The sequence below is a fragment of the Schistocerca gregaria genome, chromosome 5 (assembly GCF_023897955.1).
Source record: "Schistocerca gregaria isolate iqSchGreg1 chromosome 5, iqSchGreg1.2, whole genome shotgun sequence".
Classification (NCBI taxonomy): domain Eukaryota; kingdom Metazoa; phylum Arthropoda; class Insecta; order Orthoptera; family Acrididae; genus Schistocerca; species Schistocerca gregaria.
The window spans coordinates 290,769,740-290,795,523 of record NC_064924.1 but is presented as its reverse complement, the minus strand read 5'-3'; the positions used below and the strand labels follow the sequence as shown (position 1 = coordinate 290,795,523).

The window sequence follows — 25,784 nt, the reverse complement described above, 5'->3', positions numbered from 1 at the left end:
AGCCTCAGGGAACTTCCGATGTCATCCACAAGTTCATTTATGTATATTATGAATAGCAACGGTCCTACGACACTCCCCTAGGACACACCTGAAATCACTCTCTCCATTGAGAATGACATGCTGCGTTCTGTTATCCAGGAACTCTTCAATCCAATCACACAGTTGGTCTGATAGTCCATATGCTCTTACTTTGTTCATTAAACGACTGTGGGGAACTGTATCGAACGCCTTGCGGAAGTCAAGAAACACGGCATCTACCTGGGAAACCGTGTCTATGGCCCTCTGGGTCTCATGGACGAATAGCGCGAGCCGAGTTTCACACGGCCGTCTTTTTCAAAACGCATGCTGATTCCTACAGAGTAGATTTCTAGTCTCCAGAAAAGTCATTATACTCGAACATAATACGTGTTCCAAAACTCTACAACCCAGGAACTCAGGAACGACGCTACACTGTGCTACGACACACTGAGTGCTTCCGCACTGTCATGGCAGCCTCGGCCGGCGTCCTCCCGAGAGGTAGTTACGTGAGTCCGCGCCGTCAATCATAACAAGACACGACAAACGGACTCGGTTACGGCGGGCATATTCCTCCGTCACTTGCCCTATATAGCCGCATACGCCGCCACGCCTGGCCGTCTCGTGTTGGACTACCTACTTGCTACGTCGCCGTCGCACCCAGGAACGACGCTACACTGTGCTACGACTGTTTACCGTACAGGACTTGGACTCTCCAGCCCAGTCAGTGCTCTTGATCAACCACCAAGTTGTGTTAGTATTGTAGAACTGTTGGCAATAAAAAGAATTTGGAAGTCACGCCAATCGTTATTTGTTGTTTTTCCAATTACGGATACAACACAAAGCTTAACGACCTGGCTCGTTCAAATGGCTCTGAGCACTATGGGACTTAACATCTGAGGTCATCAGTCCCCTAGAACTTAGAACTACTTAAACCTTACTAACCTAAGGACATCACACACATCCACGCCCGAGGCAGGATTCGAACCTGCGACCGTAGCGGTCGCGAGGTTCCAGACCGAAGCGCCTAGAACCGCTCGGCCACAGCGGTCGGCTTAACGACCTGACAGAGCCAGGAACAAAGAGAACAGCAGTACTCGACTTACGGGCGAGATCGAGACAGAACATGAAGCCCGTCTAACGAAATACAGTTCCAGTGGCAACGGCCAAGTCCTCAAGCCCCGGTACCACGCCCCACTGTACCGGACGAAATACACTGCGCTGCACGCAGCTGAAACGTAGATCGACTACAACAGCACATTAATATTACATAAAAGAGTGAAACATAACATTAAAACAAGAAGGCACGCAAAAAAAAATTTTAACTCAATCATCAAGAATGCATTTAAACACTGCAATACACGCGTAAATAATATCGTTCCTTGAAACGTCATAGCAACAGCTGAGTATTACCTTAAATGGGCAATGAGCAAACAATCCATAAATGGGGAAAAGCGCACCAAAACAGCACTTTCATCGAACCTGGTGTAGTTTTACGAGACAACATAATATTTCGTTACTCGTTAATTAAGGTGCAATTTTGGATCTTAATCCTCAAGGTTATAACAATTTTAGACAAACCATCACTCAATAATGAGGAGCTCACCGGGTTTCCTTACGTGAAGCTGCAGATCCGTCATCAAACGGTAGGCAACTAAGACGGAAAGCCCAAGCCCCGGTCGGCGGGGTGGACGAGCGGTTCTAGGCGCTACAGTCTGGAACCGCACGACAGCTACGGTCGCAGGTTCGAATCCTGCCTCTGGCATGATTGTGTGTGATGTCCTTAGGTTAGTTAGGTTTAAGTAGTTCTAAGTTCTAGGGGACTGATGACCTCAGAAGTTAAGTCCCATAGTGCTCAGAGCCATTTGAACCTTTTTTTTTTTTAACCCAAGCCCCCTTATCATGGCACGTGTGACATAACTTTGACATAGCAGACTCGTCACCGAAGACAATATAAGTTAACCATTAACAAATATATATAAACACCTGTTAAAATCCAACAACCGCCATATGCCCAGGCGAACGGTTAATGCCAGGCGACGATTCGGCAAGCTCTTCTTCTCAACATGCACTGCGTGGCGAGGAAAGCCAAACACCACGTCTCGTGCCGGAACCCAAAACCTTTCCGCCGTCTCCGACCGTAGCACTCCAGTAATGCCACGGCCAATGATCATGCGCACCGAGTAAGACCCACCTCCCGGACGGGTTGCAACTGCAACCGACAGACCACACAGGGAGAGCTGCTGCCTCGAAGTTACAGACATAAATACACTCCTGGAAATTGAAATAAGAACACCGTGAATTCATTGTCCCAGGAAGGGGAAACTTTATTGACACATTCCTGGGGTCAGATACATCACATGATCACACTGACAGAACCACAGGCACATAGATACAGGCAACAGAGCATGCACAATGTCGGCACTAGTACAGTGTATATCCACCTTTCGCAGCAATGCAGGCTGCTATTCTCCCATGGAGACGATCGTAGAGATGCTGGATGTAGTCCTGTGGAACGGCTTGCCATGCCATTTCCACCTGGCGCCGGTCTAGGAATGGTAGAACGATGGGTTCGATGACGGTTTGGATGTACCGTGCACTATTCAGTGTCCCCTCGACGATCACCAGAAGTGTACGGCCAGTGTAGGAGATCGCTCCCCACACCATGATGCCGGGTGTTGGCCCTGTGTGCCTCGATCGTATGCAGTCCTGATTGTGGCGCTCACCTGCACGGCGCCAAACACGCATACGACCATCATTGGCACCAAGGCAGAAGCGACTCTCATCGCTGAAGACGACACGTCTCCATTCGTCCCTCCATTCACGCCTGTCGCGACACCACTGGAGGCGGGCTGCACGATGTTGGAGCGTGAGCGGAAGACGGCCTAACGGTGTGCGGGACCGTAGCCCAGCTTCATGGAGACGGTTGCGAATGGTCCTCGCCGATACCCCAGGAGCAACAGTGTCCCTAATTTACTGGGAAGTGGCGGTGCGGTCCCCTACGGCACTGCGTAGGATCCTACGGTCTTGGCGTGCATCCGTGCGTCGCTGCGGTCCGGTCCCAGGTCGACGGGCACGTGCACCTTCCGCCGACCACTGGCGACAACATCGATGTACTGTGGAGACCTCACGCCCCACGTGTTGAGCAATTCGGTGGTACGTCCACCCGGCCTCCCGCATGCCCACTATACGCCCTCGCTCAAAGTCCGTCAACTACACATACGGTTCACGTCCACGCTGTCGCGGCTTGCTACCAGTGTTAAAGACTGCGATGGAGCTCCGTATGCCACGGCAAACTGGCTGACACTGACGGCGGCAGTGCACAAATGCTGCGCAGCTAGCGCCATTCGACGGCCAACACCGCGGTTCCTGGTGTGTCCGCTGTGCCGTGCTTGTACAGCCCTCACGCAGTGTCTGGAGCAAGTATGGTGGGTCTGACACACCGGTGGCAATGTGTTCTTTTTTGCATTTACAGGAGTGTAGTCGAATCCGCGATGAACAACCGACTCGCGGCAGGACAAAGCGAAATCGATGGGAAAAATGACACTACAAGAACAACTACTGGCGCCAGTCGTGAGACGTATCAGGTAGCACTAGAAAGTGCATCGCCAAATGTTTCATCAGTCTACAGGGTGACGCACGAAATGTGTTACCATTTTTAAAAAATATAAACTTTAATGTCAAGACAATCTGAAAGGAACATATGCCACAATGAAGAACCGTCCATGGAGATTTGTTCTAACTCAGCACATGTTCAATATGTCCACCATTTCGTTTCCTAACTTCCTTCAAACGAACGCAGAAGTTAGTGATTACCCTACGGCACATGTTGTTGTTGCGGTCTTCAGTCCTGAGACTGGTTTGATGCAGCTCGCCATGCTACTCTATCCCGTGCAAGCTTCTTCATGTCCCAGTACCTACTGCAACCGACATCCTTCTGAATCTGCTTGGTGTACTCATCTCTTGGTCTCCCTCTACCATTTTTACCCTCCACGCTGGCCTCCAATACTAAATTGGTGATCCCTTCATGCCTCAGAACATGTCCTACCAACCGATCCCTTCTTCTAGTCAAGTTGTGCCACAAACTTCTCTTTTCCCCAATCCTATTCAACACCTCCTCATTAGTTATGTGATCTACCCATCCAATCTTCAGCATTCTTCTGTAGCACTACGTTTCGAAAGCTTCTATTCTCTTCTTGTCTAACCTATTTATCGTCCATGTTTTACTTCCATACATGGCTACACTCCATACAAATACTTTTAGAAACGACTTCCTGACACTTAAATCTATACTCAATGTCAACAAATTTCTCTTCTTCACAAACGCTTTCCTTGCCATTGCCAGTCTACATTTTATATCCTCTCTACTTCGACCATCATTAGTTATTTTGTTCATGTCTTCCGTAATTTCACTCCAAGTTTGAAGAATAAGTCTTCTCCGGAACCGCGCGACTGCTACGGTCGCAGGTTCGAATCCTGCCTTGGGCATGGATGTGTGTGATGTCCTTAGGTTAGTTAGGTTTAAGTAGGTCTAAGTTCTAGGGGACTAATGACCACAGCAGTTAAGTCCCATAGTGCTCAGAGCCATTTGAATAAGTCTTCTGAGCTCCGTTAAATCACGTGGACGTTTCGGGAAATTTTTTCCCTTTAGGTACTCTCCCTCCCCCCCCCCCCAAAAAAAAAGTCACGTGGATTGAGGTCTGAACTATTGGGGGGGGGGGGGGGGGCAATTTTGTCCGTCACTGAACCGACCTGGAAACCTGAGTGAAATGATCCGCATGTCGAAATGCTCGTGTAAAAACTTCAACACAGTGTTTGCAGTATGCGGCCTTACTCCAACTTGCATGAACCACTGCGTGTTGAAGGGCAAGGCAGTAGCAAGAAGCTGTGGAATGAAGCTATTGCGAAGCATGCTCAAATAACGCTCGCAGTTCACAGTTTCTTCAAAGAAAAAGTGTCCAATAATTCCGTGACTGGAAATTGCTGCCCACGCTGTAATCCTCGGAGCATAATGTTGTCGTTCGTGAAGCACTTGTGGGTTTTCAGTGGCACAAAAGCGTACATTTTGTTTGTTAACCACACCGTCTAAATGAAAATGCGCTTCGTCTGAAAGCCAAACGTTGTTGAGAGTTTCTTCCCTATCCTCCGCCCACTGAGCAAACAGTAGTCTCTGCTGCTTGTGTTCTTCAGTGAGCTTCTGTGCACAGGTCATCTTGTATGGGTACATGTGGAGGTCACTTTTAAGAATGCGTTGCACTATTGCCTTTCTACACGATTTCCCGGGACTTCTCTGTACAGCAACTCATACCGCTTCAATATTCTCCGGCGAACAAACAGGCTTAGGCCGAGGTCGCTTCGCTTCCAGTACTGTTCCTTCCTATAGAAATTTATCGTACAACCTTTGAATGGTCTTCTTGCAAGGAACCCATCGCGTGTTAAACTGTTGTCGAAAACGCCTCTAAGTCACAACAAGGCTTTTCGTTTTCATGAAAAAGTAACACAATTGCCGATCGTTGCTGTGTCGTCAGTCTTCCATTGTCAGCCATTGCTACCAGTCTCCTAGCGGCAGAATCGTGAATTACACGTCATTTCGTAACTCATTTGTTTTTCCAAGCTCTGCTGGTACTGCTGTAGAGATCCCAGCGCGATATCTAACGTGCGTCGTAAATTGTGAAAGAAACAATTGGTAACACATTTCGTGCGCCACCCTGTATAAAAAAAAGTCGTTAGAAATAAACAGAATCATTAGTTCATGGTATAATAAAATGTTATTCTGAAAAGGAAAGTTTTCAAACAGATTTTTTTTTTCATTCTAAAATTTAGTAATGCGATGATGATGGTTGGGGGGGGGGAGGTAATAAGTAATATCTGCTTGCTCTCAGGGGTAATGACCTTAGAAAGAATGGGAATCACTGGTGTAGAAGCTACGTCTTATGAAAACGGACGTACCGTTTTGAAATACACTGTGCGCTATATTGTTCTTTATCTTTTAAAATCGTGCAATAAAGAGAGAAGATGGCGACAAAAAAATCTCCATTGTTTGTAGAACAAGAAATTAAGATACATCGTAAAGCACACACTGGTAGGTTGTAGATGGGAGTGCGATGTGCTGCTACAAACTGCGAACATGTGGAGATGGCATCTGAAGTGTCAGCACGGGCAGGGCCTCTGGCTCGCGCCGTTTGCGTAACCCCTGGCGATAAAAACGTCACACGGCGCGCTGTGCGTAATGGCGGGATGCCGTGATGGCGCCGGCTGCGTGCGTCTCTTGTTTACTCTGCCGGCAATTTTAAGCGTTCGGAAGCTACGTGTTATTAGCAGCACTCTCAAGTTCACAGTTTCTCCCGCGAGACGGCCGCGACCGTAAGTTATGAATACTCAAACGTTCAGTAAGCAATCCTACTGAACGGCTTTTGTTTCAACGTAGTCTGCAGTATAACTACCGAACCAAGTTCTTTTTTCCACGGTTTCTGAATATCTAACGCCCGCACTACTATATTTCACACGAAGATATGTTAAAACAATAATGGAATTTATTTGTATTTTGTATTTATTCATCTATAACAATGTTGCCCTCATCAAAAAATCCCCCACTAGATATCATACACTCATATCAAATCGCTTTTTTGAATTCACGGAACACTTATGAAGCTTTACCTTTAAGATACCATTTTGAAATCTCGGAGATCCCGTCAAAATCTCATTTATGCTAGTAAAACAACTGCCTGTAAGATTTTCTTTATTTTAGAAAATAAAAAATGATCTCGCAGAGACATGTGTGGCGAATATGGAGGGTGTGGTATCATTACACTATTATTAATGAGGAAAAAATTCGCAAACAACCAACGAAGTGTAAGCAGGTGCACTACCGAGATGAGAAAACTATGAACTGTTTCGTCCTCACAAATCCATGCACTCTTTCTGATTGCTTCGCACAGTCGACGTTGAACATGTAAGTATGGTAGCATGACCACATTCGAGATGTTAGGATCCCACAGATCCTCACAGTGAAGCTATAATTTCGCCGGCCGCTGTGACCGAGCGGTTCTAGACGCTTCAGTCTGGAACGACGCTGCTGCTACTGTCGCAGGTTCGAATGCTGCCTCGGGCATGGATGTGTGTGATTTCCTTAAGTTAGTTAGGTTTAAGTAGTTCTAAGTTCTAGGGGACTGATGACCTCAGATGTTAAGTCCCCATAGTGCTTAGAGCCATTTTTGAAACTATAAGTTCACAAGTCATACGTTATTTATCCAATTTAATAACCTTAGAAGTCGCGAAACAGCTACATCAGAATCATTAACTCAGAACGGTGGAAACGGGCAAAAAATCATGTAGGAAAAGTCTCACCTTTCCACTGTAGGTAAAACTAATCAATAGAAATGTTACCAACCAAAGTTTAAGGCCAGGGTACAATATGTCATCGATAGGCCTCAGTTATTTTTGTAAACTTTTTTGGACTGGATAAACATCGTGCCAATTTATTCTTTTCGTCTTAGCGATCCAAACTGTGCACCTACAATGTCAATTGCTTAGAAACCCCTCGTCTCTTATAAATGTGTATTTTGACTGTTTCACTAAAAGTATATCGTCTTTTCTCAGAGGATGCACCGAGATGACACAACTCATGGGATGCCTCCTAATATCGTGCCGGACCTCCTTTTTCTCGGTGTAGCGCAGGGACTCGACGCGGCATGGACTTAACGAATCGTTGGAAGCCCTTGCAGAAATGAGCCGTGCGGGGTAGACGTGGTCTGAGGCGTCTTGTCACGGTCCGCCCGGCTTCCCCCCGTCGGAGATTCGAGTCCTCCCTCGGGCATGGGCCTGCGTGTTGCCCTTATCGTCAGTTAGATTAAGTAGTGCGCAAGCTTAGGGACCGATGACCTCAGGAGTTGGTCCCACAACACTTTACCACAAATTTCCAAATTTTGCAGAAATGAACGATGCAGTCTCTACAATCGTCCATAATTGCGAGAGTGTTGCCGGTACAAGATTTTGTGCACGAACTGGCCTCTCCATTATGTTCAAAATGGCTCTGAGTACTATGGGACTTAACTTCTGAGGTCATCAGTCCCCTAGAACTTAGAACTACTTAAACCTAACTAACGTAAGGACATCACACACATACATGCCCGAGACAGCATTCGAACCTGTGACCGCAGCGGTCGCGCGGCTCCAGACAGTAGCGCCTAGAACCACTCGGTCACCACGGCTAGCTATCCATTATGTCCCACAAATTTTCGATGGATTTCCTGTCGGCCAGTCTGGGTGGCCAAATTGTCCAGAATGTTCTTCAAACTATCGGCGCACAATTGTGGCCCGGTGACATGACTCATTGTCGTCCATAGAAATTCCAACGTCTTTTGGGAAAATAAGGTCCATGAATGGCTGCTGATCGTCTCCAAGTAGCCGAACATCCAGATGACCCAACCCATTTCACATTCCACACCATTTTGGAGCCACCACCAGCGTGTACAGTGTGTTGTTGACAACTCGGAACCTTGCCTTCGTGGAGTCTGCGCCACACTCAAATCCTACCAAAAGCCCTTACCAACTGAAATCTGGACACATCTGACAAGGTCACGAATTTCCAGTCGTCTACGGTCCAGCCTGATTGGTCACCAGCTCCAGAGAGGTGCTGCATAAGATGTCGTGCTGTTAGCAAAGGCACTCGCGTCGTTCTTCTGCTGCCATAGCTCAATAACGCCGAATTTCGCTGCACTGTCCTAAAGGATACGTTCGTCATACCTATCACATTGACTTCTGAGGTTATTTCACACAGAGTTTTTTGTCTGTTAATACTGGCAGTTCTACGCAGACGCCGCTGCTCTCGGTCGTTAAGTGAAGGCCGTCGGCCACTGCGTTGTCCGTGGTGAGAGGTAAGACCTGAAATTCGGTGTTCTCGGCACACTCTTAACACTGGATCTCGGAATGCCATTTCCGAAATGTTATGTCCCGTGCATCTACTTCCATCTGTCATACCGCGTTCAAAGTTTGTCCGGCTATAATCACGTCAGAAACCTTTTCACGTGAATCAGTTGAGTGAAAATGACAGTTCCGCCATTGAACTGCCGTTTTATACTTTGTGAACGCGATACTACCTCCATCAGCATACAAGCATACCGCTATGTCATTACTGTTGTTACCTCGGTGCATTACTAAACATTGTTAGTTTATTACTTCTTTACTACTGACTATATTCACAATACGTTTCGCAGACAATATCCACTTATATCACTGAATGTATTTGCAGAATTACATCATTCTACAAGACATAGTTCACAAGATAAGACGTCATAAATATTAAGACGCGCGAAAAACTAGTTTTCCTGAAACTGAGCCCAAATTACCCAGACTATTACTAATCCAGTGTTTGATAATTACAGCGTTTAGCGATGTATTGAACACATTAACTTATCTGTAAAGTAATCAGACGTATGAAGTGGTTTTATGCATGAGAGTTCGATTCTTTAAACAGTCGTGGTTGGTCGGTTACTGGTATATAAGTAGACCTCCAAAAGCTGATAAAGCAACCAGTTTAGAAATTAACATTATTATCTGGCAGACTGTAGTTTATACCACATGTTCATTTTCGTGACAGGCGTTATGTATGTTGTTAAAGCTGTAATACGTAACTTTTACTGCTAAGCATGTGGTCTGCACAATTTTTAAACTTTAAATATTCAAACTAGTTGTAGCATAATGACGTTTTTAGGAGCTGTTGGTGGTATAGTTAAAGACGCCTTATCGTAGCTGAAGAGCATATCTCAAAGACGATTTTTTAAATTCATATGAGCGAAAGCATTTATTTACGACACAGACGAGTTGATGACAAGAGGTCACTGTGCCCTACCTAAGGAGGACAATCATCTGTTATTCGATGAGAAAGGAATCCCTGAAACGCATTGCCATTTCAGTGTTTGTAAAGTCGAAAACGTACACGAACTCGGCTTCGTAAAATGACTGTCTCACTTGGAAATAGCGTTAATTTTCCGCAACTTTGTGGCCAGACAGTTAATCGCTCTTAATCATCATGTTTTGTCTGCCGGCTTTTCATGTGAGGCTCGTATGAGCGTTGAAAACGGCGTCAGAACAGTTGCAGGTACACTGTAGTGCGATTAAATTGTAACAGCTTTTAGATTACATCGGGAATTTAGAATTAAGCACTGCCACAACAATTAGAAGAAAGAGTGTATTTTTTTTTTTTTTTTTTTTTTAGTACAGAACCTTCAGTACTTACAGTATTTAATGCATACACGCTCATTTATCTATTCGGCGTAACACTCTCGACTTTCCGTTAAGTCTGCCAATATCGTGTTTTCATCTGTTTTGTCTTGTCCGAAAAATGCACGCGCACGGCGGTGCAGTCACGAAGCTTCCACTCTACACGTGCGCGGCGGGCGTAAAAATGGTACCATGTTGCTAGACTCGGACAGCAGATAAGCGAAAGGTCGTCTCTTACTTGGAAAGCGAACTGTCCCGTCGGCCGGACAACACGGCAGTAATTGAAACCCATCTCTGGAAAGAGGTGCCCCATCTCCAGAGCAGTGTGCGTGCGCTACGGCGAATTTGTTGTTGTCGATAAGATGCTTGTGCGATAGGCCGCCCATGATGTTTCCCTGAGAGCGAAGGCGGGCGTCACGCGGAAACAATTCAGAGGCTCTGCACATTTTTTATATGCGCTCTTTATTGCTGATGGAGAGTGGGCATCCCCAGGGGGCAGCGAAACACGTGCAGGCGTGGATAATCGGACTCGCACCAGCGCAAATTGTATATTAATAATGTATGCGTGTTCCAGTTGATTGTAACTGCTGCCGGACACGACAGCACGTTCATTCTAGAACACAATGTGGCATTCTCGCCCATTACCATGGTTCCGGCTTGCGGATGAAAATCGTAATGGATATTACGCACGGAAGCAGACATCGCGATTTCCATAGCGTAGACTACACGAGAGGCTGTCAGAAAATATTAATTATTACTTCAGGAACATAATTACACTACTGCTCATTATTTTCGGTAATCTTATTAACTGACAACTAATTCCCTGTCGATAACATATAATGGCTACGATTGAGTAACCAAAGAAATAGTATAACATTGTTAAACATGTCAGGACTATGTATTTGCTTTCATGTTCATACAGTATTATCCAGCAGACTATTTTGTACATAAAAATTACTTACCTGAACTGGTGTTGTCAATAAAATTCCTCTAGGCTGTTGACCGCATTGTCAATATATAAATTCGACCACTATTTCAAGTGGCTGAAACGTCGGACAATTTTATATATAGTCTATGCGGTCAACAGCCCAGAAAAAAATTTATTGACAGTGACAACGGCAGCCGAAACCTACGATTACAATGAACTGGTACGTTTAAGTGAGTGACGAATGAATGCCCATTCCATACTGCCCAGTTGTTCTTGTGATGTCTGCCGAGTACTTCAAACAGTGGTACGATACTTACTATATGCTTACTGCAATCTATAAAGAAATGAGCTGCAGTTGTAGCACTCAGGCAGACAGGTTTATCTGCGCCCCAAATTGCAAAACATTGTGGCGTGTCTATAAGGGGAGTGCAACACACCTTTCACGGCAGGTAAAAGCTATTAGAAATTCGTGCGTCTGTAAAAAGATCGATGGGCGAAGCATACAATTACCACCATCACACCTCAGCAAAAGATCTTGTTAACAAGAGAAAATTTTGGTCGTAGGTAAAATCGCCAAGTGGGACGAAGGCTTCTATCCAGTCACTTGTTGACCAGTCTGTCGTGGCACTAGAAGACAGCGAAAGGAAAGTCAAAGTTTTAAATCTCGCGTTTAAAAACTCGTTCACGCAGGAAGGTCGTAAGCACACACCGTCGTTTGACCGTCATATAGAATCCCCTATGGACAACATAGGAAAAAGTACACCTGGCGTAGAGCAGCAACTGGAAGAACTGAGAACAAATAAATCGCCAGGACCGAATACAATCCCACCTCGTTTTTACAGAGAGTACTCAACATAATTCGCCCCTTGCGTAGCTTGCATTTATCACGAATGTATCGCCCGTCGCTAAGTCCCAAATGACGAAACAAGAGGTGGTGATTCCCGCATGCTCGTATAAGAAAGGCAAACGAACGGATACGTAAAATTACAGACCAATAACCTTAACATCGGTCTGCTGCAGAATGTTTGAACATATTCTCAGTTCGAATACAAAAAATTTCCTTCAGAAGGAAAAGCTTCTGCCCACAAATCAGCACTTATTTAGAAAGCAACGGTTGAGCCAAACTCAGCTTGCCCTTTTCTCATGTGACAGTCTCACATGATAAACGGCAATACGGATATTCCATATTCCCAGACATCCGGAATTCGTTTCACACGGTTTCCCGCTGCAGACTGGTAAGGAAGGTACAGTCATACAGAAATGGTTCCGAGCCATATGAGTGTCTCGAAGATTTGTCAAGTAACAAAACCCAGTGCTTTCTTCTCGATGGCGAGTGTTGATCAGAGACAAGGGTATCGTCAGAGGTGCCCCTGGGAAGTGTAATAGGACCGCTTGTATTCTCTACATAAATAAATGATCTGACGGGTAGTGGGAGCAGAATTCTACGGCAGTTTCCTGTTGGTGCTGTGGTGTACGGAAGGGTGTGGTCGTTGAGTGGCTGAAAGAGAGTATAAAATGACTCAGGCAAATTTTTTTAGTTAGTATGATGAATATCTAGTTGCTCTAAATATGGGAAAAATGTAAGTTGATGCAGACAAGAGCCTACAATGTTAGAAAACAGCATTAGTAGCGGACTGCTTGACTCAGCCAAGTCGATGAAATATGCAGGCCTACCGTTGCAAAGCCGTATGAAACGGAACGAGTGCTACGGACGGTAGTAGGGACGGTAAATGGTCAACTTCGGTTTATTGGGAGAATTTCAGGAAAGTGTGGTTTAATCGTAATGGAGACCGCGTATAAAATAGAAGGGCGAGCTTTTCTCGTGTACTATGTATTTATGACTCCCACCAGGGTGGATGAGAGGAAGACATTGAAGCAATTCAAAGGCGGGCTGTCAGATTTGTTACCGGGTTGTTCGAACAACACGCAGGTACTTAGCTAATATCCCGTGAACTCAAATGGGAATTTCTGGAGGAATGACAACGATCTTTGGCGGCACAATATTGAGAACATGAGGGTTGAAACTTTAATAGCAGCAACTATTTATTTACAGCTCGTACAAAATAGATACGTGTTTCAAAGTTTTACTGACCTTCAAAGTAGTCACTAGCATTGTTTATAACCCTTTTCCAGTAATGTGGAAGTCGTAGAATACTCTTAGCAGTGTCAGTTGTGTTATCAGTTCGAGCAGCGCGGTCTATTGCCCGACGAATTTGTAGCAGTTCTGAAGCGAATGCAGTGAAGTTTTTCCTTTACTTTAAAAATCGAGTTGAACTCACGAGGACTTAAATCAGGGGAGTGCAGCAGGTGGTATATCACTTAGAAGCCCCATCAGTCAAACAAAGCAGTAACAGCTTGCACTGTACGTGCTTGAGCATTGTACTGCAAAATGATAGTCAGGTCCTGCAGAAATTGTGATCACTTCTGTCTTTAAACTGGTCGTAGGTTGTGTTCCAAAAATGAACAGCATAGAGACGGAAGTGATGACACTTTCTGCAGGATCTGACTTGAGAACGAGTCTACTGCAGCCAATGCACATTTCGGGTAAGGACCATGAAGATAAGATACTAGAGCTCGAAGGCATATAGATAGTAGTTTTCCCTCGCCCTCTTTGCGAGTGGAACTAGAAGGGACATGACTAGTAGTGGTACAATGTACCCTCCACTATGCGCCGCACGATGGCTTGCGGAGAATGTATGTTGTTGTACATCTAGATGTAGAAGACTATGTGCGAAAATCCGCTTATTCCAGCAAGATCCGTAGAGTCTGCAGATATGTATATGTCTCTGTAGGGGTGTCACTTCGGCCAAGTGTTCCAGCCCCCGCTGGATCTGCGCCTGTTGCATAACCTCGAGATTAAAGTTGTTAGAAAATGTCGAGAAAGCGACTTCTGCTTGGCCTCTTTGCATACAGCTTCTACTTTGTTCCTTTAACGTGATCGGTTTAACTGTTTAAAACACACTTTGACATTTAGTGAAGCAATGTTGAGGCGACAGCATTCGTGTCACTTTCGCCGAGGCGGGCTCTCGCTGTAATTCAGGTAACACGTAGTGACCGCGGCCACTGGTAGCGCGATAAGGCCGTTGGAGCGGCGGACAGGTGTTTGCTGGGAAGCGTTGGCCGGCATCTGATAGCCAACACGTAGACAGTGCCGTGCCGAGCCCAGCGTCCCGTCAAACTTGTGCTTGGCACGCAACGCCGGTACGTGGTACACCAGCTCTCTGCTGCCGTCATGCAGGCACCGACGGCTTTCACACAGGACAGCCCACTAAACAGCGAAGGCTATTTTTCGTTCAAAAAATGTTCAAATGTGTGTGTAATCTTATGGGACTTAACTGCTAGGGTCATCAGTCCCTAAGCTTACACACTACTTAATCTAAATTATCCTAAGGACAAACACACACACACCCATGCCCGAGGGAGGACTCGAACCTCCGCCGGGACCAGCCGCACAGTCCATGACTGCAGCGCCTGAGACCGCTCAGATAATCCCGCGCGGCGCTATTTTTCGTGCTTGAAGCCATTTAGACCATTTTTCTGTCTCAAGAAATATGGAGCGCTACCAGTCACAAACTTGTCAACTATTGTATTACTTATTTATTTAGCGACATGTTTCGAGGTACCATTTAGCCTGAAGATGAGGTATTACCTCGAAACATGGCGCTAAGTAAATAAGTAATACAATAGTTAACAAAACCTCCTGGCAGATTAAAACTGTGTGTCCGACTGAGACTCGAGCTCGGGACCTTTGCCTTTCGCGGGCAAGTGCTCTACCAACTGAGCTACCAAAGCTCGACTCACGCCAGGTCCTCGTCTCCTTTCTTCCAGGAGTGCTAGTTCTGCAAGGTTCGCAGGAGAGCTTCTGTAAAGTTTGGAAGGTGGGAGACGGGGTATTGGCAGAAGTACAGCTGTGAGGACAGGCGGTGAGTCGTGCTTCGGTAGCTCAGTTGGTAGAGCGCTTGCCCGCGAAAGGCAAAGGTCCCGAGTTCGAGTCTCGGTCCGGCACACAGTTTTAATCTGCCAGGACGTTTCATATCAGCGCACACTCCGCTGCAGAGTGAAAATCTCATTGTGGAATAGTTGACAAAGTTTGCGACTGCTAGCGCAAAAAATAAATAAATAAATAAAAATAAAAACTTTACCTATTTTCGTGCTGTTCTGTACCTCACGAGGAGGTCAGTAGAGTCTGTTTGAGAGACAAACTAGACGTACTAATTTTGTGAACTCGGGGAAAACAGGTTTCTTGAACACCGTCTTTGTTAGCATATTACTTTGAGTAATGAGAATTATCGTCGAAATTTGAAGCAGCCTCCTCGGAAATTGACAAAGGAAGCATTATGCTTTACCATGATGATGACACACTGATATTCTCAACCACGTAGCCGTCTTCAATAACGGACAGTTAACGTCTCTGTAATCATAATTACAATAACCTGATATAATCGTATCTGTATTTATATCTGTGTATGTATGTATTTGTATTCGTTATTTGTAAGTGTGCATGTGAATGTGTCATCTTGCCAGGAAAGTCTGTCGTTAATAGGAAAGCTCAATTTCTGAAATGTATTCATTCAGATCTCTTCTGTATTAAATTGAATCTGTGCAAAGGAGAGTGTTACTTTAACTTGAGGCCAGCTTGTGCGTTAAGGTGGTGCGTATTTCTGCCAGTACGTTGAATTATTTATCAAATACACTCAAAAGCCAAACAAACTAGTATAAGCATGCATATTCAAATACAGAGAGATGTGAACAGGCAGAATACGGCGTTGCTGTCGGCAGCGTCCTTGTAAAACAACAAGTGCCTGGCGCAGTTGTCAGATCGGTTACTGCTGCTAAAATGGCAGGTTATCAAGATTTAAGTGAGTTTAAACGTGGTCTTATAGTGTGCGCACGAGCGATGGGACACAGCATCTTCGAGGTAGTGATGAAGTGGGGACTTTCCCTTACGACCATCAAGAGTGTACCGTGAATATGAAGAATCCGGTAAAACATCAAACCTACACCATCGGTGCGGATGGAAAAACATCCTGCAAGAAAGGGTCCAACGACGACTGAAGGGTGACGTCCAACTCGACTGAAGTGCAAACCTTCCATCAACTGCTGCAGATTTCAATCCTGAGCCATCAACAGCAGTCAGCGTGTGAACCGTTCAACGAAATATCATCGATAAGGCCTTTTGAAACGGAAGGCCCAATCGTGTACCGGTGACTGCGTGACACAAAGCTTTAAGGCCTCTCAACACCGACATTGGACTGTTTATGACTAGAAACATTTTGCCTGGTCGGACGAGTCCCGTTTCAAATTGTCTCGAGCGGATGGACGTGTAACGGTACGGAGACAAACTCGTGAATCCAGGGACCCTACATGTCAGCAGGGGAATATTCAAGCTAGTGGAGGCTCTGTAATGGTGTGAGAGGTGTGCAGTTGGAGTGACAGGGGACCCTGATACGTCTAGATACGACTATGACATGTGACACGTACGTAAGCGTCATGTCTAATCACCTGCGTCCGTACACGTCTATTGTGCATTCCGACGGACTTGGGCAATTCCAGCAGGACAATGCGACACGCCAAACGATCAGAATTGCTTCAGAGTGGCTCCAGGAACACTTCTCTTGGCCAGGAACACCCTTTTAGGCAGTACTAGTCTGCTTTTTATGTCCTCCTTGGTCCGTCCGTCATGAGTTATTTTGCTGGCTAGAGAGCAGAATTCCTTAACTTCAACTACTTCGTGATCACCAAACCTGATCCCTAGCTTTGCTAATTTCTACTACTTCTTATTACTTTCATTTTTCTTCGATTTACTCTCTTTCCATATACAGTACTGATTAAACTGTTCATTCCATTCAGCAGACCCTGTAATTCTTCTTCTCTTTCACTCAGCATAGCAATGTCATCAGCAGATTTTATCATTGATATCGTTGCACATTGAATTTTAATTCTATTTTGTACCTTTCTTTTATTTCCGTCATCGCTTCTTCGATCTATAGATTGAACAGTAGGGGCGAAAATCCCTGTCTTACACACTTTTTAATCCTTCCACTTTGTTCTTCATCTTCCACTTTTATTGTTCTCTCTTTGTTCTTGTATGTATTGTATATTACCCGCCATCTCCTGCAACGTACCCCTATTTTTCTCAGAATTTCGAACACCTTGCACCATTTTACATTGTCGATTACTTTTTCCAGGTCGACAAATCCTACGAACGTGTCTGTGGGTTAGTTGTCTGAATTCCACTCCGCTCAACATTGAGTGCATTCTGCCGTAATTTTCGCACCATGCTATCTGCTTATTCATCTTTAAGATTTTGCTTGCACATCCCTCCACCTTCTTCAGCTCTTTCACTCATATCTTCTTCTCATCGTCAACATATTTAATGACGTTAACAGCAGGCCGTCGCGACAGGCTGCATCAGTTTTCTGCTCGCTCGTCATCTAGTTCATTCTCAATTTTCTTTTCCATTATTCGGTATATTATTCTTGTCAGGAACTTGGATGCATAAGCTATTACGCTGATTGCGCGATAATTGTCGCACTTGTCAGCTCTTGCCATCTTCAGAATTGTGTGAGTGATGTTTTTCCGAAAGTCAGATGGTATTTTCAAATGGCTTTGAGCACTATGGGACAACATCTGAGGTCATCAGTCCCCTAGAACTTAGAGCTACTTAAACCTAACTAACCTAAGGACATCAGCTACATCCATGCCCGAGGCAGGATTCGAACCTGCGACCGTAGCGGTCGCGCGGTTCCAGACTGAAGCGCCTAGAACCACTCGGCCACCCCGGCCGGGGCGAGTGGTGGTGGTGCCGGTGGGGGGGGGGGGGGGGGGGGGGCAAACATGAGCATCTGGAGTATTTTTAGTATTTTGGAGGTGACGACTAAGTGGCCATAAAAAGTTCTAGGTCCGTCTCTGTTAAATCATTTTTTTGAAGGAAACACACCTAAATACATCATACTTTTTCTTTCCTATACGACTATAAGTGTCAACCTCCGTCGACACCACTCATTTTTCAGCTTTTTCCATAGTTGTGACGTCCTCTCCTGTATATCTCCCTGTCTTCCTCCGTCCCCTTAATTTTTTGTGCTCTCCGACGACGCTACAGTCGGAAGCGCTGTCTGAGATGCGTATCGAGCGTGTGGAGTGAAACACATGTGCCGCTATCGGAGCATCGCTTGTACGGCCCCCGGTGACGGCTCTGTGTCCACACACGACACATGGCGGGGCGCACGTGTCCGCCCGCGTCCAACACGCAGCACTCAACTTTACGACCCCTTCCGGTTTTAGCCTATCTCGCATTACCACCTTTGTCTTCACCGCGGGGCTCCTCTGTTAACGTCTCCGCGCCTAACTCTCCTCACGTGTATATCACGATGGTTGCTGTGCTGACGCTGTGGGCGTATCCACTATGTACTTGCCACAGTCTTTACTAAACTACGTCGGAAGAATGAAAAAACTACGTACCTACGAATGTACTGTATCTTAGTTTTCTCTGTCCGACTAAAGTAAAGAGGGTTATTATTATTATTTCTTTCTTTCCATTCTCAGACATTGAAAATGAAAAGTGACGCGGACCTTGATGAAGCGTGACTTCCTTTTAACTGTACGGTGTATGCTACACTGCATTTAGGAACTTTCGGGTAATTGAACATGTATCAATAATTACAGATTTCTGTAGTTGTATATATACGTTTGGATGTAGCTGTATTGCGTTTATGTAGTGGTGGATATTGTGTGAAGTGACTTCTCTAGTTGATAGTATAATTGGTATAACGTCAACTTTATTCTGATGCCATATGTCCTTGACTTCCTCAGCCAGTTGGATGTATTTTTCAATTTTTTCTCCTGTTCTGTATATATGTTGTATTGGGTATGGATATTTCGATTAGTTATGTTAATTTCTTCCTTTTATTGGTGAGTATGATGTCAGGTTTGTTATGTGGTGTTGTTTTATCTGTTATAATGGTTCTGTTCCAGTATAATTTGTATTCATCATTCTCCAGTACATTTTGTGGTGCATACTTGTATGTGTTGTTTTATTAGTTTATGTTGTATGGCAAGTTGTTGATGAATTATTTTTGCTACATTGTCATGTCTTCTGGGGTATTCTGTATTTGCTAGTATTGTACATCCGCTTGAGATGTGATCTACTGTTTCTATTTGTTGTTTGAAAAGTCTGCATTTATTTGTTGTGGTATTGGGATCTTTAATAATATGCTTGTTGTAATATCTGGTGTTTATTGTTTGATCCTCTATTGCAATCATGAATCATTCCGTCTCACTGGACATATTATTATTATTATTATTATTACTATTATTATTATCATCCACTTGATGCTTACGATGATAGGACAATCAGAAGCCATTTCTTCCGTCTAAAGTGAATCTATGGGATTCGAACACGGAACCTTGCAAATCCGCACATTGCTGTAACCGGCTGATTTATGCCATGACTGCAGACTCGCTCCCAAGGCTTTGACGAAGCTGCCTGGATTGCTCACTCGGTAAGAGCTCTGTTTGCGAAGGGAAATGTTCCGGATACGAGTTCCGGCTTCCAAATGGTCCATATGGCTCTGAGCACAATAGGGCTTAACGTCTGAGGTCATCAGTCCCCTAGAACTTAGAACTACTTGAACCTAACTAACCTAAGGACACCACAGACATCCATGCCCGAGGCACGATTCGAACCTGCGACCGTAGCGGTAGCGCGGTTACAGACTGGAGCGCCTAGAACCGCAAGGTCACACCGGCCGGCGTTCCGGCCTCATTGAAGCTGTGGGGGAGGGCCAGAATAGCTGGTAAGGTGCCTACTCTTTTAGAAATTCAAACTTCCAAGCCCTGATGTAGTGAAACTATACCTTGTTACAAAAATTCGTGAACCACCAAACAGTGCAATGCTAATTGACTTTGATAAAGAAAAATAAATTCGAAAGATTAGTCCACACTTACATTAAATTGCGCAACTAATGAATGGAAACCATAGTAGGTCTAATTAAACATTAATGAATCTGAAAATCACTCGAATGATCCTACCTAACACACATAATTGCGATCAGCTTTTAGCAACGTTGATGAGGGGCAGCTTCCTGTACTCACAACACTAAGCTGGCCGGGGTTGCTGAGCTGTTCTAGGCGCTTCAGTCCGGAACCGCGCGACCGCTACGGTCGCAGGTTCGAATTGTGCCTCGGGCATGGATGTGTGTGATGTCCTTAGGTTAGTTAGGTTTAAGAAGTTCTAAGTTCTAGGGGACTGATGACCTCATAAGTTACGTCCCATAGTGCTTAGAGCCATTTGAACCAAAACACTAAAAACAGGAAAATGACCAGCCGCTGGCAGTACTTCTCCAAGTTATTTGAATCAGTTCAGCAGGCATGGACTCTTAGATAATGGTGATCACATGGACAGACTACTGCCTCCAACTTAGTTTTATGGAACATGGACACATATACTGCATAGAATCTGATAAAGCAATTATTAACTCAGCCACTTGCCTTAAGACTTCTCAAATGAAAAATTTCCTTGAATAAGGCGGGGTATTTGTTATTAGAAACAGTGAAAACAATATGAGAACTTATTGATTGGCGACTCCATGGAGTGTTCTGTAAACCACGACCAGATAATGGATATAATTGGAAGGAGAAACAGCATTGGTCGTATTTTTTTTGTTTTATGTGATCGCTCTAAGCTTGTTGATACCAGTGCCTACTAATTTTAATTGTATATTACAGCACTGAGGATGGTCACTAAGTGACCGAAAATCGATTTTGCGGATAATAAAACAAAAAAATACGACCAATGCTGGTTCTCCTTCCAATATGAGAACTGATTCACCTCACCACAGTTAGGTAGGCAAAGGTGTTACGTAGCAACATGCGAGTGCAGAATACCGGTGGCAGACAAAGCACGAGTCAAAATATACATAAATGTTCAATAAATGAATCAGGAAAATTAAAATGAGCAACAACGAATTTACGTAAGCTGTATATTAATTTGAAATAAAAACTGGAGACGATCCACTTGGCATTCGAGATACATCTGCAACGTATACCAATAATCACAAACAGCCGGCCGCGGTGGCCATGCGGTTCTAGGCGCTGTAGTCCGGAACCGCGCGACTGCTACGGTCGCAGGTTCGAATCCTGCCTCGGGCATGGATGTGTGTGATGTCCTTAGATTAATTAGGTTTAAGTAGTTCTAAGTTCTAGGGGACTGATGACCTCAGATGTTAAGTTCCATAGTGTTCAGAACTATTTGAACCATTTTTAATCACGAACACACAAATGCGTTTTCACGACATCAGGGAATGCTTAGAAGGTCCTAAACTGGAAGGGAGAAAGACAAAATTGAATATATAATGCTTGGAACTGAGTGATCAGAACTCGATCCCGTAATCAGCTTCAAGCTTGCTGCTAACACAAGACTGAAATTTTTTAAAACCATTTGCCTGATAATCAGCTCACCGTCACAATTCACAGCAAGTTTAATATGCAAAATTATTAGGAATTAATCGTTGGATACATACATCACACGAATGAATTGACTGGAAAACCTTTCCTATGAGCAACCACTTCGAATAAATGAAACATTCTCACCTGTAGCTGCAAACATGCAGTGCCGCCTCTGACATATGACCGTCCATAACAACTGTGCCGCAACAAGTGCGTTTCAAAGCCATCCACAAGCATGCACTTTCAACGGCCAGTGTAATGACTGACTGAAAGCGCCAGGAAATTTCAAAGGTGACTTTGCTTCTCCAGAAAAAATATGACAGAGTCAAATCTCATATAATCTACATTGTATGTACTGATTTTGGTTACAGAGCATCTTTGCATCGCAACAGTTAAGATCAGTTCGCGATTTACTGAAAGCAAACTACTGAGAAATTTTAACTGCTCTTTTAACACGCAACTATCAACTTCGATCTCTTCTCCCAGTATCGCTACATTTTATTGTCTCTGTTCAGGAAAAAGAGTCGTTAATGCTTCTCAGTGTGTGGGACCACAAAAAAAACAAAAAAAAACAGGTTAAATCTTTGGCAATGCTGTCGCCCTTCATTACCCATCGCCGAGAGCCAAAGCCTTACCGCTTTAGTAACACCGGTTCCACCAGATCACCGAAGTTAAGCAACGTTGCCTCGGTTAGTCCTGGGACTTTGACTGGGGCTTTGACTGACGGACGAGCAAGTCGCCGAAATGGCTTCCAACTGAAAAACTTGCACCAGGTCTGTGTTCGACACGACGTTATTACTATTACCCGTTGCCTAGAGAGAACTGACACTTCAAACTATAAATGAAATAACCTCACTAAGACGGTTTCCGCTATGCTTACGAACTCTTCTGCTGCAAAATGTTTTGCTGTATCAATTACAAGAGCAATAGACTAAGGCTAGTCGTGGGAGTTTCAAAAACTGATTCCATCCTTGATGTAATAGCTTATTATCGTTGTATCTGCACAGAAATGAGATCCGTCCCCTATGCTACACTGCGTGGTAGCCCTACGGGACGGAATCTACAGATTTGCGATCTTCCGTGTGAAACAGATTTTTTGTCAGAATATTGCCCAAAGGAATAGGATCGCTGACTTTGTGTTATTCTTGATCATCAAATCGATAACAAAATTTATGGAATACATTACTCACATTTTCTAATAGGATAATGGCAGAAGTGTTAAGTGTCCCATCTGTTGTGTCAGTAAGTTAACTTCGCTGGCCACGATCCTTTTTTCGACTGTGCTGCATACGATATCTTCCTATACTTCCTTTCATTCCCCGATCATCCATATAAGACATTACTGCAAAACAGGAACGATATTCACTTATGACGAACAAACAAAATAGCTAAAACTCACGGGAAGCATTGTGTGACGCCCGAATGTTGCTTTTAGGTACAGAGCATGGCGTGAGTGTATACATGGTTTCCGAGCGACCCAGTTACAGGCAGGTGCGCACTGAACACGACAGAACGTTGCGAGTTAACCGACTTAAAACTCGGAATGATTATCGGTTGTGTTTCATGGGTCAAGGCACTTCGGAGATTAGGAGAGAATTCACGTCTATGCGGATAACACTATGTACATACATCTTCAGTACAGTTTGTACATGGTTTACACACGCGTAAATCACCACACAGGACGACAGCAAATGTTTCAAGAATGGATGATCCGCCACCTCCACAAAGCTGTACAGGTTATCGATGGTCCACAGCGACTCGGATTGACACCCTCCATTTTCCATATAGTCCCATCAGCAGAGTATAAGAAACAGGTCCTTACCAGATACATTTCCCTACACGGTGATTCAAATCGTTACTCACAGACTGAAGAAGCTGACAGAGGAGTCGAAATACAACAAGTTTCAAACGGGAAATTGTGGTACTGGAAGTATCTGTGACCCGGTGGAAGCTTTGAGAAGTCCAGAACAACAAGGACAATCAATGGACGCGTCTTAAGTTGAGCAAAGATAATGTACTGTGTAACCAACAATATTGAACATTGCTCAAAGTGGCGTCCGTCGCATTTAATACAGGCATAACATCTTTACAGAATATTCTGGTACATTCTACCAAGTACACCACACGTCAGACAAATCTCATCAGACGCTGGAAACGTCCTGTCGAGATGTGTTACCTCGTCGGGAACTGTCTTGACGTACACGATACTTTTGATATGTCCCCGTACACAGTTGTACATACACTGGAACAGAACATTATCTTTCCTGAACTTGCGGCACGTTTGTACTGATTGCGTTCTTTTTTTTCCTCCTTATGGGAACAAGGACGTGGTAGAGCGCATATTTCTCCGTCTAACGCTCTGAAAACAGTCACAATCTCAAACAAGCTCAGAAAGCCGAACTGTTTATTCGTATCGACGCAACAGCCCGTTCGTGAGGTTATCAGACCGCTGCCCAAGATCGTGGAGACTCGCTGACGTTTGTTATAAAGTTTATAATGAGGAGGACCGTGTTTGTTTTATTTTGCACTAAGGCCCAAAACTATCCTTCTCCTTTTCTGGTAAAGTTCTTTTGATGTTTCTGAGTACAAAGGCCTCTGTACATCGTATTATAGTAATGATTAGATCTTAATAATCACTTAAACAAAAATGAATTTTCAACGTATTATATTTTTAACTCTGACTGAAAAGAATAGAATAATTTTTACCAACGCCTTTCAATTAAGCTCGATCTTGTTCTAAAACTGTCTTGAAGTGGTCATTCCACTCAGATTCCTCCAAACATAGGCTGCTGTATACGCTGATGCGCAAATCGTTGGCATGATGTGTCACTGCCAAGCCTCTTACCGATTCCTAACAACTTACAGATAATTCTAAAAGTTTGTGTGGCTTTTTAGTAGGTATGAAAATACTAGTAAGACTTAATGACCAAAGTAGGACGGATGCCTTAGATAATATAAGGAGGTGAGCTATTCGTACATCAAGTAGTATGTAGTGTAAGAGTAAGGAGGTGAACTATTCGCGCATGACTTACGCAGTGTATTAGATCATCATTCTTATTTAAATAATTATTTTCTGCTTTTTAGTCTTACGTTTATGAAGTTTCTCAATCAATATCTACCACTTTGATGCGATTAGAGGTGGTAAATTTCACGTTTATTTCAATTTCTCTCGACCAATATATTGCTTCCTCCGACATACATCTCGCGACAGATGTATGTCGTGGCTTTCCGAAAAATACCGAAGGAAAGTCTATCGTTACCAATAGCTATACTAAGGTCCAAGTAATAAAGCTGACAATCGTTATTTTCTAATTCACAAGTGAAACTGATTTTTTTTTTCACGAAGGCTATTAAAAATTGCAAACAAATTCTCATTTCCTTCCCGAAAACCACTGCATAAGATCAAAATGTCGTCAGTGTACTGAGAATATGATAAAATATCCCACACAACCGTTCTCGGATATTCTTTAATGCACAAACCGGGAGATTACTTATCACAAATTGCGAGACCTAAGTAGCCACCAATGTCAACAGCGGACTGCGAGGAACGAAATTTCCGCTACAATTTTCTGGAAGAGGCGCGCTTTGCCGCGCATCTGCTGCTCTGCGGCGTGCTCCATCATCGTTATATTGCAGCTTAGCAAAAGCGGCGGCGGTTTTTCAGCAGCGGGGCCGGCGTTCCGCCAGTTTTACAGTACATGTTAATCCCGGCTCTCGAGACTCCGCCGCCTATTATGCGGCAGCGGCGAAGCCAGAAGCGGTGCTCGGCCAGGCGGAACGCGGATCAGAAGCGGTGCGCGGTCCGCATAAATCTCCCGGCGACCAGGTCTGCGCTTTTTACGCCCCGCCCGGCCGGCCGGACAATAATTTGGGTGGCGCGGGGGCAATTTCTCAGCGCACCTAACGAGCCGGCGCGAGCATCGATCTCCGCGGCCACCTGCCACGGCGACACTCTGCCCATTCACGCCGCGAGGCCGTGATGGATGTCGCGCTGTCGCTACTAATTGCTAACAGGGGGCACACAGCTGCCGGCCCGGCGGCCTCTCTCAAAGACGCGCACGCCGACTCCATCCCCTTCATCGCCAGTCGTATTAAAATCTCTTCGAGAACAATGACCCTTCTTCACAGCTGCTCAAGTTCCGGGGGCATTTTATGTCGTTGTTGTGGTCTTCAG

At 44.6% G+C, this 25,784-nt stretch overlaps 1 protein-coding gene and 1 non-coding gene across 2 annotated transcripts in view; both read left to right on the top strand.

The window, feature by feature from the left end:
- Positions 1–25,784, top strand: part of LOC126273321 (paired box pox-neuro protein-like) — a 193,966-nt gene that overhangs the window by 30,463 nt on the left and 137,719 nt on the right. The window lies entirely within an intron of this gene.
- Trnas-cga (transfer RNA serine (anticodon CGA)) lies at positions 15,095–15,171 on the top strand. The gene has a single exon. It is a non-coding gene; the product is annotated as a tRNA-Ser (tRNA).